This window comes from Amblyraja radiata, chromosome 14 (assembly GCF_010909765.2).
Source record: "Amblyraja radiata isolate CabotCenter1 chromosome 14, sAmbRad1.1.pri, whole genome shotgun sequence".
In the NCBI taxonomy this organism is placed as follows: Eukaryota; Metazoa; Chordata; class Chondrichthyes; order Rajiformes; family Rajidae; genus Amblyraja; species Amblyraja radiata.
In genome coordinates this window covers 24210470-24228290 of record NC_045969.1, presented here as the reverse complement: position 1 = coordinate 24228290, position 17821 = coordinate 24210470, and the positions used below count along the sequence as shown (strand labels likewise).

The following is a 17821-nucleotide window of genomic DNA, read 5'->3' as shown; positions in this document are numbered from 1 at the left end:
ACCACCATTCAATATGATCATGGCTGATCATCCAACTCAGTATCCTGTACCTGCCTTCTCTCCATACCCCCTGGTCCCTTTAGCCACAGGGGCCACATCTAACTCCCTCTTAAATACAGCCAATGAACTGACCTCAACTACCTTCTGTGGCAGAGAATTCCAGAGATTCACCACTCTTCTGTGCGAAAAATGTTTTTCTCATCTCTGTCCTAAAGGATTTCCCCCTTATCCTTAAACTGTGACCCCTTGTTCTGGTCTTCCCCAACATCCGGAACAATCTTCCTGCATCTAGCCTGTCCAACCCCTTAAGAATGTTATACGTTTCTATAAGATACCCCCTCAATCTTCTAAAATCTAGCGAGTACGAGGCGAGTCTATCCAGTCTTTCTTCATATGAAAATCCTGACATTCCAGAAATCAGTCTGGTGAACCTTCTCTGTACTCCCTCTATGGCAACAATGTATTTGAGCATTGGGCATTGTGACATCACCATTGGCTGGGGCTCCTGCAAAGGCATATGTAAATGATCGATTCCTATTGGACATCTGTGAGCATTGGGCATTGTGACATCACACGATGGAACGTTCACCAGGGGCTGGGGCTGGTGCTGCTTCTATGGGTGAGAAGCCAGTTTATTTTTGAAATATTGGGGGGGGGGGGGGGGGGGGGGGGGGGAAGGATTTGATTAAAAACGTGTACTTAAACACGACGAAATGTAATAAGGAGCGGATACTTAGAAAGAAAAGTGAAATCTCTACCAAAATGGAAAAGATGTCGGCGATTCTGCGTCTGGTTTCGGAGAGTTGCAGTGAATCAAAGGAAGAAATGCAGTCGGAAGCCATACATATAAATTGATCCATTCCGATTGGACATCTGCGAGCATCGGGCATTGCGATTGGACATCTGCGAGCATTGGGCATTGTGACATCACACAACGGGAATGAATCAAAAGGCAGAAAGGCAGCCGGACGGCAGCCGGACAGATGGGACGAGAGTTTTATATATTAACTAGATAGATAGATGAATAAGATATCAGAACTAAATTTATGAACAGTATTTGAAATGTAGATAAATAACTTATTCAAAGTACTGACAGATTTAAGCTTGAACAGACTACTTAGCAATTAAATAACTATTACCTTCCCTATTGGATGAGATCATCAATGTTTCCTTTGGAATGTCTGGCACTAGTAGAAGCAGTCAGCCTTGCTCCAGCAGCACAATTAATATTGGGGACCGTCACAAGAATTGAACTCCAATATTTACATGCTGCTAAGGCATAACTGACATCAGAAATGTTGTGTTCCATTTCAATTAACAGTGCACGAAGGAATCCGAAGATTATATTGTAGTGAACTCGATAGATTGTTCTCCCATGTTCATGTGGCAGCACAATATGGCCTGCATCTCCGTACAACTCACAAACCATTATGTGCTGCTAGATCATCACAGGGACCCCACAAAAACTAAACAAAATAAATCTTATTTTATACTCTATATAGAGAATACTCTTATAGAGTTGGAAATGGGATCTATTAAAACATTGTACAATATTACAAATTTAAAGTGAATAAACTATCTCAACAGATCATAAACATCCAGTTCAATTATAAAAACAAGAAAGTAAAAAATTAAAATAAATATGTAATGCTCAATACATTTTTTAGTGGTTAAATACTTCACTCATTCATGAGGCCTACATGCATGAGTTTGCAAAATGTAACTGCAATGTGTCACTTTAATCTCCGAATATAGATTTGAAAAATTCTCTTTTAAGGGGCCTTTTCTTCTATTTCTACTTTCCACCTTTTCTTTTTTATTTTATTTTTTTATTTTTATTTTTTATATCCACACTTCACATTTTTCTACTCTCTACCGCCTATTTTTCCACTTTCCCCTTTCTATTGTTTTCTTTTTCTTGTCTTGCTTACTCATAACATAAAACTAGAGGTTGTACATGGAATGGATTACGGTATGACATAGTTGGCACCTAAATTAGGTGCCACTGTATTGTTTTGTATTGTATTAACTTCTAATAAAATAAACAAAAAAACAAAAAAACAAAAAAATGTGTCACTTTAGACATTATTTAACTTAGGTGAGAATGGTGACTAAAATTAGAGCACATGGTTTTGGGGGTAGGGTGTTGACATGGATAGAAAATTGGTTGGCAGACTAGAAGCAAAGAGTAGGAGTGAACGGGTCCTTTTCAGAATGGCAGGCAGTGGTGAGTGGAGTGCCGCAAGGCTCGGTGTTGGGGCCGCAACTGTTTACCATGTATATTAATGATTTGGAAGAGGGAATTAGGAGCAACACTAGCATGTTTGCGGATGACCCAAAGCTGGGTGGCAGTGTGAACTGTGAAGAGGATGTTAGGAGGTTGCAGGGTGACCTGGACAGGTTGAGTGAGGGCAGATGCAGTATAATATAGATAAATGTGAGGTTATCCACTTTGGCGACAAAAACAAGGGGCAGATTATTAACTCAATGGGGTTAGGTTAGGTAAGGGGGAGGTGCAGCGAAACCTGGGCGCCCTTGTACACCTGTCACTGAAAGGGAGGAGGGAGGAGGAGGGGGATAGGGAGGGGGAGAGGGAGGGGGAGGGGGAGAGGGAGGAGGAGGGGGAGAGGGAGGAGGAGGGGGAGAGGGAGGGGGGAGAGGGAGGAGGAGGGGGGAGAGGGAGGGGGGGAAGAGGACGGGGGGCGGGGGGGGAAGAGGACGGGGGGGCGGGAGAGGACGGGGTGGAGGAGATATATTAATTTTCATTAATATCTCCAGAAATAAAGCATTAATTTTTCAGATACAGCGATTTTGGACTTGAGCGGAAAAATCTATACCGGAATTTGTAAAATATTTTACCGTTAGCGCGTCGTTTTTTCGAGATGTGATTATATAAACACACACACACACACACCCCCAAGATCAGAGTTTTAATAGATAGTGAGATGGATAGATTGTTTTGCCCCTTTCTTGAAAAAAAACAGCAGAGAACTGAAAGCAAAGGAACCCAGTTTTAAATCCAAAATATCTTTATATTCACATCGATAAAGCAGCGCGATACAATATAAGATAAACACAAAATGCTGGAGTAACTCAGCGGGTGAGACAGCCTAACCCGCTGAGTTACTCCAGCATTTTGTGTCTACCTTCGATTTAAACCAGCATCTGCAGTTCTTTCTTACACGTGAAGCAATGTAATATCTACACTTTAAAATAAAGGACTGGTTTAATCCAAACATCCATAGTTTGCTATTTCACGTTTAGCAAGACTCAATCCAAATTTATGTGGACACAATTTAGAGAAATATTCAAATTAGTACAAAGTTGGAAAATCTACTCAGACCAAAACATTGCACTCTTGTGAACCTATCATTTCGCAAAGCAATGTTAAGCTGAGTAAATGCACAAATAAGAGGGATAGAAAGAGGGGCCATATTTATGGGTCTTTCAGCTCAGTCCCATTTTCCTGCACTAACTCCACACCCCTTGATTCTCCTCATATCGAAAGAGTTACTGGTCTATATTGAACACACTGAGCAACTGAGCCTCCACAGCCATCTTGACTATTGAATTCCAAAGATTTACTACCACCTGGGTGAAGATCATTTTTATTTCTGAACCGAATAACTAAACAATAATTTTGAAACTGCTTCAGTTCTAAACCTAGTTTTAAACAGACCACAGTCTGAAGAAGGGTTTCGGCCCGAAACGTCGCCTATTTCCTTCGCTCCATAGATGCTGCTGCACCCGCTGAGTTCCTCCAGCAATTTTGTGTACCTTCGATATTCCAGCATCTGCAGTTCCCTTTTGAACACAGGAAATATCAGCTTTGCACCTACATTGTCAAACTCTGAGAATAGTGTACATTTCAATAACATGAACTCTCATTCTAAACTCTAGAACAAAAAGATCCAGTTTGCTTAACCTCTTCTCATATGGCTACCCAGGAATCCATGTGGTGAATTCCTATTGCAAGCATAGTTTTCCTTGCATGAGACCAGATGCACACAATATGGCAGATGCATCCTATGTAATTGGGATAAGGCACCTCCACTTTCTTGTTAAATCCTCGCAAAAAAGAGCCCAATATATAATCTGCCTTCCAAAATGCAGCTGAACCTGGATGTTATATTTGGCGATCCATGTGAAATACTGCCAAGTTTCTCTGAACACCAACATGTTTCAATCTCTCAACATTTAAAACTTAATCTGCCTTTATATTTTCTTTATCAAATAGATACACTCACATTATATTCCATCTGAAAATATTCAGTTCAAGGGTACTCTTGTATTAGCAGTGGAAGGGCATTTTATTTAAAGTTCATTTTACACCATATTGTAAAACCGGTCTTTACTGATAGATGTAAATGATGGACATATGTTTAAGTGGAAGAGAATCTCAGTGCATTTGTGTACCAGGAAGCCAAAATGATGGTTTGTAGTACAGGTTCAACACAAGGGAAGCGGTTTTGTCAGTTGATGCCCAGGTGCAAAGACAAAGATGCAATTGGACTGATGCATGAACACGTGGCCTGGGAGAAAGCATGCCTGTGCGACTGATTATCCAGTTGATTCTGCAAGGTTAATTTTTACATTTTATTAAATGATACGGCCATACTGCGAACCCATTCCTTACTTCTGGCTCCTAATCCGACTTACAACTGTAGTCGAATTGCAGGCGCGATGAGAGAGTTCTTACTTCCAACTGTGCTGAGCCGATTCTTTACATTCAAAATTGGCTTCGCTGCAAATTAAAATCAGAAAAAGAAATTCAGTGTTAGCTAAAGTGGGAGATGAATATTTGCATAGAGAAGAACATTCATACTTCATTAACTCTGCCTATCATGGTCATTGCAAACAAATTGCATTAAAGGTATTTCTGCATTTCTCCAAGAATCCCAAAACAGAAACATCCATGCATTACTAAAGACTTTCCAGTCCAAATATCAGCAGTAAACAAAAAATATGATGTTTAGGAAACATCAAGTAGTAATCATCTCAAATTGATCTGTAGTACAGCAGAATTATTACATGTTATTGCAACAGTAATTCGTAATTCAGAGAACTGGAGAGCGGCGGGGGGGGGGGGGGGGGGGGGGGGAGCGGCGGGGTGGGAGAGCGGCGGGGGGGGGGGGGGGGGGGGGGGGGGGAAGAGGAGAGAGAAAAGGGGAAAGAGAGACATTTTCTACCTCCACAGATAGGTAGAAAACCTGTCAGCAGAATTAGCCAAAGATTTAAAGCAAAAACCAACAACGGCAGTTACATAGTCTAAATTATAAACATTTGCAACATAGTGAGACAGAACATTACATAATTTGTATGAACCAACAACTACTGGATTGTTAAAAGGTTTACCGAGGAGGGCCTTTCATTCCCCTGACGGATAAACTCAGAATCTGGTACAATCTAGCCCTCGGATGAGGGGAATCAGCGGTCTTATTGAACCAAAAATTCTGTGAGAAATGGGGAAAAAGTACTGCTCAATACAAAATAACCTAAACAAGTTATTAATGGTTTAGTTTAGAGATACAGTGTGGAAACAGACCTTTCGATCCACCGAATCCATGCTGGCCAGTGATCACCTGTGCACTAGTTCTATGCTACACAATAGAGACAACTTACTAAAGCCACTTAACCTGCAAACCTGCACGCCTTTGGAACGTGGCAGGAAACCAGAGCACCCGAATAAACGCACGCTGGTCAAACGGAGATCGTACAGACTCCTTACGGACAGAACACTTGGTAAGGGTCGAACTCATGTCTCTGGTGCTGTAAGGCATCAAATGCATGTTTCTATGCCATTGAGTGACCTTAAAAATTAAATTACAATGACAAATATAGTGCCTATATTTAAATTAAGGAGCGCCCTATTTGAAACATGGAAACATGGAAAATAGGTGCAGGAGTAGGCCATTCGGCCCTTCGAGCCTGCACCGCCATTCAATATGATCATGGCTGATCATCCAACTCAGTATCCTGTACCTGCCTTCTCTCCATACCCCCTGATACATTTAGCCACATGGGCCACAACTCCCTCTTAAATATAGCCAATGAACTGGCCTCAACTACCTTCTGTGGCAGAGAATTCCAGAGATTCACCATTCTCTGTGTGAAAAATGTTTTTCTCATCTCGGTCCTAAAAGATTTCCCCCTTATCCTTCAACTGTGACCCCTTGTTCTGGACTTCCCCAACATCAGGAACAATCTTCCTGCATCTAGCCTGTCCAACCCCTTAAGAATTTTGTAAGTTTCTATAAGATCCCCCCTCAATCTTCTAAAGTTTAGCGAGTACAAGCCGAGTCTATCCAGTCTTTCTTCATATGAAAGTCCTGACATCCCAGGAATCAGTCTGGTGAACCTTCTCTGTACTCCCTCTATGGCAAGAATGTCTTTCCTCAGATTAGGAGACCAAAACTGTACGCAATACTCCAGGTGTGGTCTCACCAAGACCCTGTACAACTGCAGTACAACTGCTTGATTGGGATTCCCATGCGCAAAGATGATCCATTCTCAACAGCGGAAGATTCCATGAATCCAACATAAAAGTATTTATATTGGAGAAAATATTGCCAAGTGATTGAATACTGTATTGTTACAGTACTTTATTTCTGCCACAAGAGGTTCTAACCAACCGACATAAGCCATTAGCAGGATAACTAACGTGCAACTAATACTAACTTGCAACACAACCACAGATCAAAATCCACAGTATATCATGTGAACCAAATATTCAAGTTTAAACAAGATAAATAATTGTAAAAATCACCAGTAAAATTAGAGCTTTATTAGACCAAAATCAATCAAACCAATTATTTGAAATTTGGCTGGGGATTTTGCTCAGATCAATTATTAGGGGTGACACAGTAGTGTAACTAAGAGAGCTGCTGTCTCACAGAGCCAGAGACCCGGGATCGATCCCAATCCTGGGTGCTGTCCGTGTGAAGTTTGCATGCTCTCTGTGACCACATGGATTTCCTCAGTGTGCTCCAGTTTCCGCTTACATCTCAAAAATATGTAGGTTTGTAGGTTAGTTGGCCTTTAAATTGGCACTAGTACGTAGAGAGTGGGATAACATAGAACGAGTGTGAATGGCTGATTGATGATCGGCATGGACTCAGTGGGCAGAAGGACCTTTTTCCATACTTCACCTTTCTTGTGTTTAATTGTCATGTGCACTGGGAAAAGAACAATATTCTTACTTGCTGCAGCATTACAAACCTATTAACACAACAAATATACAATAATACAATAAATTATTAGTAATACTAGGCAACTAGACCATAACAGTGCAAACTGAAGTACGTGGAGAAAATTAAAGGTCCATAGTAGATTGTTGTCAAGGTAGAGTTATGGTTAGAGTTATGTAGTGTGGTTCAAGATCCTGGTGGGAAGACATTGATTTGCACTGGGAGATCACAATTCCCAGGCTCCTGTACCACCCCAATTGTGGCAGCGAGATGATAGCATGGCCAGAGTAATGTTAGTCTTTTGATGATGTCAACTGCCTGTTCGAGGCAGCAACTGCATTTGATGGTGGGTAGATGTGAACGATTGGGCAACATACACCACTTTGTGCAGCCTCCTCATTCTTTTGGGTTCAATTGAAGTCAATATGCTATCATACACCTGTAGAAGTCCGATAAGAGTATTCAGTGACGTGCTGAATCTCCTCAAACTTCTAAGGAAGTAAATGCATTGATGAGCTTTGCGATTGCATTAATGGGCTGGGACCAGAATAGATTTCCAGAGTTTGGCATGCCCAGGAACTCGAAGCCATCAACTCTCTCCACCCCAGTCCCATTGATGAAGACAGGTTCATGGCTCCTCGACTTTCTCTTTGATGTCACAATCAGCTGCTTGGAAGGGTTTCGGCCCGAAACGTTGCCCATTTCCTTCGCTCCATAGATGCTGCTGCACCCGCTAAGTTTCTCCAGCATTTTTGTGTACCTTCGATTTTCCAGCATCTGCAGTTCCTTCTTAAACACTTGGTCTTGCTATTGTTGAGAGTAAAACTGTTATTCTGGCACCATTAAATCAGATAACCGATGTCTCTCCTGTATTCTAACCCCTTATTCATCTAAAAATCATGGTATTGTTGGCAAATTTAAATGAGGCATTTGAGATGCATCTGGTCAGATAATCATGGGTATAGAAAGAGTAGAGCTGCGAACTGAGCACACAACTTTGGAGGTACCCATGTGCTCATGGTCATCCAGGAGGAACTGTTGATGTCAATTCATTCTGGGTTGACGTCCGCCGATGAGAAAGTTGGGGATCCAACTGCGCAGGAATGAGCAGACACCCAGTTCCCAGAGTTGGTTTAGAGGGGATGATGGTGTTGAATGTCAAATTGTAATCAATAAATTGCTGCTACGATTAGAAATTGTGTACTCCCAATTATTTTGAGAAGGCAGACATATTGAGCCAAAGCCGACTGTTGGATATGATTCTCCACGATTTTCTATATTGATAATGAAGGATTTATTTAGACATAGGGTGAGAAACATGCAAATGGAACGGTTCTTATTGAAGAAAATGTTGATGGTTGTTGAAGGCTGACCATCCCAGTTTTGGGATATGGGTACAAAAGTGCCTCAGTAGTCCTGGACCGAGTCACCGCAGCTGCTTAAAAACAGTGTTTGATTTCCCCCTTGCAAAAAAATGTGTTTAAATTGCTAACCACTTGCTCTACTTGCACTCTTGCAAATCATGCCAACCAAATCCTTCCTCCTCTGAAAATCTGCCATCTCTCGCCATTTTTTTTCTTTTGCCAAAATGTACAATTTCACATCCAATCTACAAAGAACTGTCAAATGGCATACAAGGTCATTCTTCTTTAAATTTCGCTTGCCTTAAGTTACAGACCCAAATTACTTCCACAGAATAGATTTGACCTTCTCGTTTGACCGTTAGCATTGATCGAGGTTTTGTGATATTTTAATTATTTTTGCTTTCTTTCAGTTCTTTATATTTTATATACCTTATTTAAATATAAATTTGCATTGTGCAGAATGCAGAGAAGCTCTGCTGTATATATTGTGCAATTGACGATTAAATATAAAATGTGACACTAAAAATTGATTTCTGGCACAGTTATTTATGAAACTTTATTGTTGTCTATTTTATGTTTCATAACCTGATTATTATATGTGCAGGCTGTGCATGCAGAACATCAAAAGGAGGAATGGACTATTGATGAAGTCCGTTTCTTAGATTTTCTGCAATGATGCATCTTTGGGTTTGAGACCCTCTACACTATTTTACTTCGGAGTCACGTGAGTGACTACGTGAAGAACCCCGCCACGATGCATGCGTGGCATATATCGCTACACGCATTGCAACGAGTCACAGCAGGGGGAACGACGTTCCCTTAGCGGCAAAATTTGAAAGCCGCGAACAGCAGGTAAGGAGACTCTGCGTTCCTTCCACTTACCTTTTAGGTGGAGACATGGACCGGATCCACGAAGGCTGCGGGAAAGCTGGCGGGGGAGAACCGCGGAGTTGCGGGCAGCCGGCAGCAGCAGCCAAAGGCACGCTAATCTCCCGTAATGGGAACAGCTGGGCCCGACTTCGCTCCCGCGCCGGCCCCGGCCGGTCGGGAGAGGTAAGCATAAGCTAACAGAGTCGTTGACTCCGAGGAGTCCGACTCTGAATAGCCGCGAGCGGCCAGTGCCCGTGCGCATGGGGGCCGGTTGGAGCGGCTTCAGGAGCAGCCGCGAGCGGCCAGTGCCCGTGAGCACGGGAGCCAGTTGGAGCGGCTGCAGGATGGACCATCTTCAAGCAGCCGCGACGGCCAGTGCCCGAGAGCATTGGAGCCGGTTGGAGCGGCTGCAGGAGGGACCATCTTCAAGCAGACGCGACGGCCAGTGCCCGAGAGCATTGGAGCCGGTTGGAGCGGCTGCAGGATCAACAGCAGCCGGGAGTGGCCTATGCCCGAGAGCATAAGAGCCAGTTGGAACGGCTGCTGGAGGAAATACCCCAAAGTGGCAGGAGATGGAGGCTAGCCAGAGTGGGCAGGTAGTAAGCCCCACAGCAGTGCCTCGTGTAGGGCTGCACAGTGTTTCTCCCTCATCAGAGGGGAACACCGAGGGTCAATCCTGGGCTGGCTGCAGGAGCTGGAGCAGGAGCGGCTTCAGGAGCAGCCGTGACGGCCAGTGCCCGTGAGCATTGGAGCCGGGTGGAGTGGCTGCAGGAACTGGAGCAGGAGTGGCCTCAGGAGTAGCGGCTTCAGGAGCAGCCGCGATGGCCAGTGACCATGTGCATTGGAGCCGGTTGGGTGCCCGAGAGCATCGGAGCCAGCTGGAGCGGCTGTTGGAGCAGGTAAGTGGCAGGCTCCGGGAGATGGAGACTAGTCACAGGGGGGCAGCTAGTAAATCCTACAGCAGTACCTGTTGTAGGGCTGCAGTGTTCTCCCTCATCAGAGGGGAGTATAGGGGGTCAATTCTGGGCTGCACTTGAACAGGGGAGCAGAACATACCCCTAGTGCACATAGGGTGCAGAAGACCTATTGGAAGACACTTACCATCAGGGAACTGCAAAACACTGAATGTTCCCAGTATCAACCAGTGTATTTGAAAACATGGTAGGGCAGGGAATTGAAACGAAAAGAAAGTTCTAAAGTCCTAACAGCGGGACGGGGTCGCCCGCACAATAAACAAAAAGACATGACACTAGATCACCAGGATGCACTGGCCTTATATGCAAACCTGGAACCTCCTAACCTCCAATATTAAAATTTGGAGGCATCTTATCTTAACAGGGAAAGAACTTCACATAGAGGGAAACTCTGGGGCACATTAAGCAACGTCTAAAAACTACTTCCTGGGGAATGCGCTACCCTCATCACAGACACCGGCATCTCAACGACCACGGAGGATGCCGAAATAGTAACAAACCTACTAATAGTAACCATGGAGGAAGGTGGGTTTGACTCCTTACGAGGTTGGTGGGAGATTACAGTTCTATCTGGATGCATAGAATATATTACTACCGACACTTAAATTTCAGAAGTATAGGGGTATACCTTAGAATTATTCATAACATTATCCTCCAGTTCAGCATGTACCGAACTGAATGTTCATGCTTACAGGAAAAGAAACAAACAAAAGCGCATACTGAACTACAGTGCCCAAATAAAATAGGAGTGATGGAGGACATCCAACACGAATCACAGGAATTCGTATCCAAAAAATCTTTATCATAATATAGATGGTGGTTGCCACATCATCATAGATTTGACTAATTTGAATACTTTCATACTTTATATTCATTACTGGATGGGAACCTTTGTTACTGCAAAGGTATTGATCCAAGGGTACTACATGGCAAGCACCGTATTAAAATATGCTTGCTATATAGTACTCATTGGAGGTGCCCACAGATGTATTTAACACAACAGATCATCTGCGGTTCACCCTTAACACAGTTCACATGTCAGTGACTTTGCCGTAAGAAAGGGTACAGCCTTAATGGAGGCTTGCAGGAAACTAAACCATCCATCAGACTGGTAGTAGAATAATTGGCATTAGTGGCTGTGTTCCAGCCACATAAATCGGACCTTTACATAACCAAATTACTGAGCGCAATCATGCGTCACTCAAAAATTTATGGGGGGGTCATTCTGACAGACCAATGAAGCTACCAACAGACGCCACTATGGTACAAAAATGGTGGAAACATAACATTAGGCATTGTTCCAATCCAAACATTAACAGTTACCCGTCTATGGAACCACATACTGATGGGCCTTGGATTGGGATGCTACTAATTCCATCTCCAGCTGTGGGGGAGATGGAATGCACAGGAGGCATCATTACTAACGCTGGGCATAAATACCTGGGGAAGTGAGTGCATGCCATGGCTTTAAGTCATATTGTTCTGGGTTATATCACCAGTATGTTAGACTACAAATTGACTACACCACCGTGGTAGCATATGTCAACCATATGGGTAGAAACATATCGACAGCATGTGACTATCTGGCCAACACTATTTGGCAATAGTGTATCCAGATAGATATTTGGATATCAGCTACCAACTTACCAGGAAAACTGAATTTAGTGGCAGACAACAGGTCACGCTAAGTCTAGAAACACTGTATGGATGTTGGATAAAAAATGTATTGCTGGAACAGCACGGTATGGAACACCAGATAACGACCTATTCACATCCATGCTCTTACCAGTTATCAAATTATGTTCTTGGGAACCAGAACCTGGGGTAGTGGTTCAGATGTATCTTCGCTGCTTTGGGGGATCATTTATGCATCCCTCCTTCTGCCTCATCAGTCGGGTATTTAGGAAGAAACAATAGACTCCGCGTCTCGTATTTTGATAATACCTGATTGGCCTACTCAACCATGGGTCCTGGTGATATCGACATGGTTTTAGAACCATACATCACCATCCATCATAGACCTAACTTACTGGTTCTTCCCGCTACAAGGGGAGTTACCCATGTCACAATTATATATAGACCTATTAATTTTTAGAGTTGAAAGCACCTCTTCTAAACCTGGGACTGACGGACCGAATGCGGAATTATTTCAGCGGGCCACAGACAGTCCACCTAAACATCAGTACTTGGTGTCATCAAGAAATGGGAAGTACTGTCACAACAATAATCATCACCCACAGATCTATGAACATCCCGTCTGTTCTGGAATTCCTGGCAAGCCTCCATTACGATGAGAGGCTCAGTCATAGTGCCATCAACTGCGCCAGAAGTGCTCTGTCAACATACCTGTCGCAAGGAACAGAGCGGCATTCTGTTGGGAAACACCCTGGTAACCTAACTCATGAGGGGCATTTTAATATTAATCCCCAAGAACCAGGTACTCCCAAATATGGGATGTGAGCATTGTACTGACCATGTTAAGAAACTGGTCTCCAGCTACAGCTCTGTCCCTACAGAAACTGACTATGAAAACAGTCATGCTGATAGCCTTGGTCATGGCACAAAGGGTCCAGTCACTACAGAAAATAAGTTGGACAACATGATTATTTCATCTGGAAATTTAACTTTTCACATCAATGTAATAGTCATACAGAACAGACAGGGGTCAGCAGGCCTAAAAAACAGAATTCAGGGCCTACCCTACAGATGGTCGTCTCTGTATTGTAACACACTTACTATCATATATGAAGTATACTAAGATCATCAGAGGGAAGAAATGTCACTTTAATCAGCTACTAATAGCCACTCAAAACAGTGACAGTCCGGACCATCTCTAGATGGTTAAAACAGGTCCTAACTAAGGCTGGAGTGGACACTAGCATTTTAAATCTCACTCCACCAGAGCTGCAGCTGCATCGGCAGCTATGAAGTTGGGCGTACCTATGGACCAAAACCTCAAGACAGCAGGATGGTCAATGGAGGAAACTTTCCAACGACTTTATAACAAACCAGTCATTGAACCTGGAACATTTGCAGAAACAACTTTAAGTTCTGTAATATAATTTACCCCATAAATAGGGGCAATAATTGGTGTTAATATTTTTACCGTTGGTATCAATATCGTATTGATGTCTAATGATGTTAACTCTATTCTCCCCATAATCAAGGCAGATGTGATGCATGGACTCGTTCCACGGCATGAAATCACAGAGCTTTAAAATCTTCACGTAGTCACTCACGTGACTCCGAAGTAAAATAGTAAGATTAAACGAGAACTTACCAGTTTGAAGTTTGATCTTTATTTTATGAGGAGTAACGTTGAGGGAATACGTGCCCTCCGCTCCCACCCTTGATCATATCCTGAACTGGTATCTCTTCTCTAATCTTACTATGTTTAGTCATTACAGTTATCTGTGATTTCACACCGCTGCTTTGAAGAATGACACGCATGCGTCCTGGCGGGGTTCTTCACGTATTCCCTCAACGTTACTCCTCATAAAATAAAGATCAAACTTCAAACTGGTAAGTTCTCGTTTAATCTTACTATTTCTTCCTACAGGCAAAGGCAGTTATAATACCAGTGACTGCCATTTACCAGTAAAAGTGTGCCATGCAACTATTCACCAAACTTATATCTTTATAGATACCTGGAAAGACTCAGGAGCAGAGTGCAATTTCTTCTCCAGCTTCCCAGTTCTTCAATATATCTGATCATGCCCAGGAGATTTATCTACCTTCATAAGTCTTGGGATGTTCTGCACTGCCTCAACTGTAATACAGACTGTCCTTAAGATAGATTAATTTACTTTTCAAAAGTTCCCTAGTCTTCATGTCATTCTCCATGGTTAAAAAAAGGGAGAAATATTCATTGAGTCATTTAACTGGAGACAAGCTCAGCACTCCAAGTGAAGGTCTTCTGTTTGGCTAATCATACGGTAATTGCACTGTTATTAGTCTCGTGGAATATACTGGAGAAGGCAAGTTTCCATAAATCATGCTTGCTGGTCCTTAGGCTCATCGATTGCAAGGGCAGCAGATAGGGCAAACACAAAACAATTTTCCCTGATATTAGTGCATTTTCCCTATTGTGTTTAAATTTATCATTTTTAATTTCCTTTACATTTTTCTTAGTTTCTGATTAATAGTAAATATTGGTTGGGTATTCTATCTTTCTGATGCCCTGAAAACCCGTTAGTTGGTTCAAAATAAATCTGAAGGTGAAGCCGATCAGTTTCACTTGGAACCTAGGTTGATCCAGGTTCAGATGTTCTTGCCGAATGCCTCAAAATTACTTAATTAATTGTGAAAATAGAGCTTTAACATCACGAAAAATCCATTTAAATTGCTCTTTATTTTGCTGCCCATACAAGATGATTTTTACACCCAAAATATTAGACTGTGTAAGTAATGTTTAACTCTTTACAATTGTCCAAAATGCAAGTGACTACCAGAAATGTATTATTTAACTAGACCAAGTGGGACCCGTTGGGTCCCAGCATCACACGGGAGGGCTGGTCACCAACGCAATATTCCACCTCTCCACCATTTCCAATACTGCTCACCAGCAGGGGGGGGCTGTCTGTTGTGCTATTATGGGTATTGCGGGCCAAAGGTACTGGTTTCCAGAGGGCTAGTATAGACATTGTGGGCCGTATGGATGCTTGGGCAGGCATCCAACTGTTGCAACGATTTTAAAAGCCAAGCCAAGGCAAACAATTGGGCTGCAGACACCGACAACCAAAATTCATTTTGTGAACACAAACTTGTTAAAAAAAAGGCGAGGCAAACAATTGGGCTGCAGACACCCAACAACCAAAATTAATTTTGTGAACACAAACTTGTCAAAAAAGGCGAGGCAAACAATTGGGCTGCAGACACCCGACAACCAAAATTAATTTTGTGAACACAAACTTGTCAAAGGCGAGGCAAACAATTGGGCTGCAGACACCCGACAACCAAAATTCATTTTGTGAACACAAACTTGTTAAAAAAGGCGAGGCAAACAATTGGGCTGCAGACACCCGACAACCAAAATTCATTTTGTGAACACAAACTTTTTTAAAAGGACTGCAGCCGCTTTACAGCTGTATCGAGTGGACTCACCGTGGAGTAGACATGCGTTCAGTGTTATTCGCAGCTCAGTCTCTGCCAGACCCTCTCGCTTCCTGGGTCTGGCAGAGACTGAGGGAGGCACAACACTTCCTGGTTTTATAGTCCCTGCCCCTGCCCCTGCCGCCAGCGGGGGCAGCAGAGAGAATGGGGAATTTTGTAAAAACATTAATATCTCTCATTTTTAATCGACGGAAAAAATCCTCCGCACTCACACGGCAGAGAGGGGCTCTGAGCGAGGTGGCCAAAAATGACGGCCGTAGGTGGCGGTGCTCTCTCGGAAATCACAGCACAGTCGGCCAAAAGCGGTCAAGATCAGAGATTTAGATGACACTACCCTCACCAGTAGCTCAAAGAAACATTTAAAATTCATTGTGTTTTATCTCAAGTAGTTTTAAGTGGCTCATACAATTTATTACAATATTTGGAAATAGTATGCAGAGTCATAACGTCTTTATAAATAAAAGTAATTCAAAACTTGATGGCAACTAACAGCTAAGTTGAATGGCCTCAATTTATTTTTGGTGTCAGTTTGCAAGTTGCTCTTAAAATAGCTTCCTTTTTAATTTCCTTGTAATGTAATTTGTTATCATGAATATTATTCTGTAATAATGTGACATATTGTACAAATCAGATTTGCTGACATTTGTACCCAGCTCTATATTTTGCATTGTAATGCTTAGTTTAAGTTATTTACTTTTCTCTATATCAATCTTGGTGTTTTTAAGAAATTAATAATAAAATAAAACTCGGAAGACTCAGAAGTATTTCCTATGATGTTGCTCCAAGGAAACTATAGATAGATCCTACAACTGGTTTGGAAACACAAGAAAATCAATTAGCCTCAAATTGTTTTCTAAATTGGGTTTATGAACAGGATTTCCACCTAACCTGATCTGCTGTTCTCTGCTCAGTGTGTCTTTAATTTGTTTCACTCTTCTGAAGAAGTTAACCTGAAGTACTGGAATTAATGTATCAATCGTGACTGGAAATTCCCAAGGCGTTTCACGATCAGTAAAGTACTTCTGCAGAGCAGCCCATTGTTGCAATGAAGAAAATTGTAGCAGTCTCTATAATGTATACAAAGGATACAGTGCCCTTTGAGAAAAAGTTCCAAAGATTCATAATTCTCTGAATTAAAAGTTCTCACCTCAGTGATATAAATGAGCGACCCTTATTTGAACAATGACTACTAGTTCTGGATTCCCTTCAGGATAAGTCCTCTCTATATCCACCCAGTCGTGATCCTTCAGGATTTTAAGTCGCCCTGTCCAGCATAAGCCAGCTTTTATAAAAGACAACCTACCCATTCCAGGTATTAGTCACTATCCAAACTACTTCCCACACATTTACATTTTCCCTAAATAAAGAGTACTCCTACACAGTGCACCAGATATTGTCTCAACATCAGTCAGGGAACGGAGTATTGAAGTTAGGACATTATGTTACAGCTGCACAAGACGCTGGTGTGGCTGTATTTGAAAAGTTGTGTTCAGTTTTGGTCACCCTGCTGTAGGAAAGATGCCATTCTGGAAAGAGTGCAGACAAGATTTATGGGGATGTTGCCAGGACTTGAGGATCTGAGCTATCGGGAGAGGTTGGGCAGGCTAGGGACTTTATTATTTGGAGCATAGGAGGCTGAGGGTGACCTTTTAGAAATATAGAAATCATGAGGGGGATAGATAGGGGAATGCAGTCTTTTTTCCTAGGGTTGGAGAATCAAGAACCAAGGATGTAGGTTAAAGGTGAGAGCAGAAAGATTTAATAGGAACCAGAGGGGCAACTTTTTCCCACAGAGGGAGATAGAAACTTGGAAACATTGAAACTAGGTGCAGGAGTAGGCCATTCAGCCCTTTGAGCCAGCACCACCATTCAATATGATCAAGGCTGCTGATCCAAAATCAGTACCCGATCCTGCTTTTTCCCCATATCCCTGATTCCGTTAGCCCTAAGAGCCAAATCTCTCTTGAAAACGTCCAGTGAACTATCATGTTAGCTTTTGTCATGTTAGTTTTCATGCATCACTGAAACGCAACATATCTCAAGTGGTTAGTACAGCTTTGATAACATGTCATCTTCTAGTTCTACAAAATAATGATGATTTGCATTCAGAAGTCATACACCAAATGGAAACAAATACAAATTGAAATGTGATTGGGAGAAAAACAAATTTCTTGGCTAAAATGAAACTTCAAAATAACCCACAGCTTGACACATTTAGGGCTAGTAAAGATGGGAGGATTGAAATTGAACTGCATGTCTTTAATATGCTAAATCATAACTGCTTTTAATACTAATAGGTCGACTATGAAAGAAA

At 42.4% G+C, this 17821-nt stretch overlaps 1 protein-coding gene across 3 annotated transcripts in view; it reads right to left on the bottom strand.

Annotated features, from left to right (window-relative positions):
* The window catches only part of spryd7 (SPRY domain containing 7), a 114737-nt gene that overhangs the window by 57581 nt on the left and 39335 nt on the right, over positions 1 to 17821 (bottom strand). For all 3 annotated transcript variants that reach the window (XR_004413993.1, XR_004413992.1, XR_004413994.1), the window contains one exon: positions 4637 to 4744. The gene's annotated coding sequence lies outside the window, so the exon portion shown is untranslated. The remainder of the gene's footprint in view (positions 1 to 4636; positions 4745 to 17821) is intronic.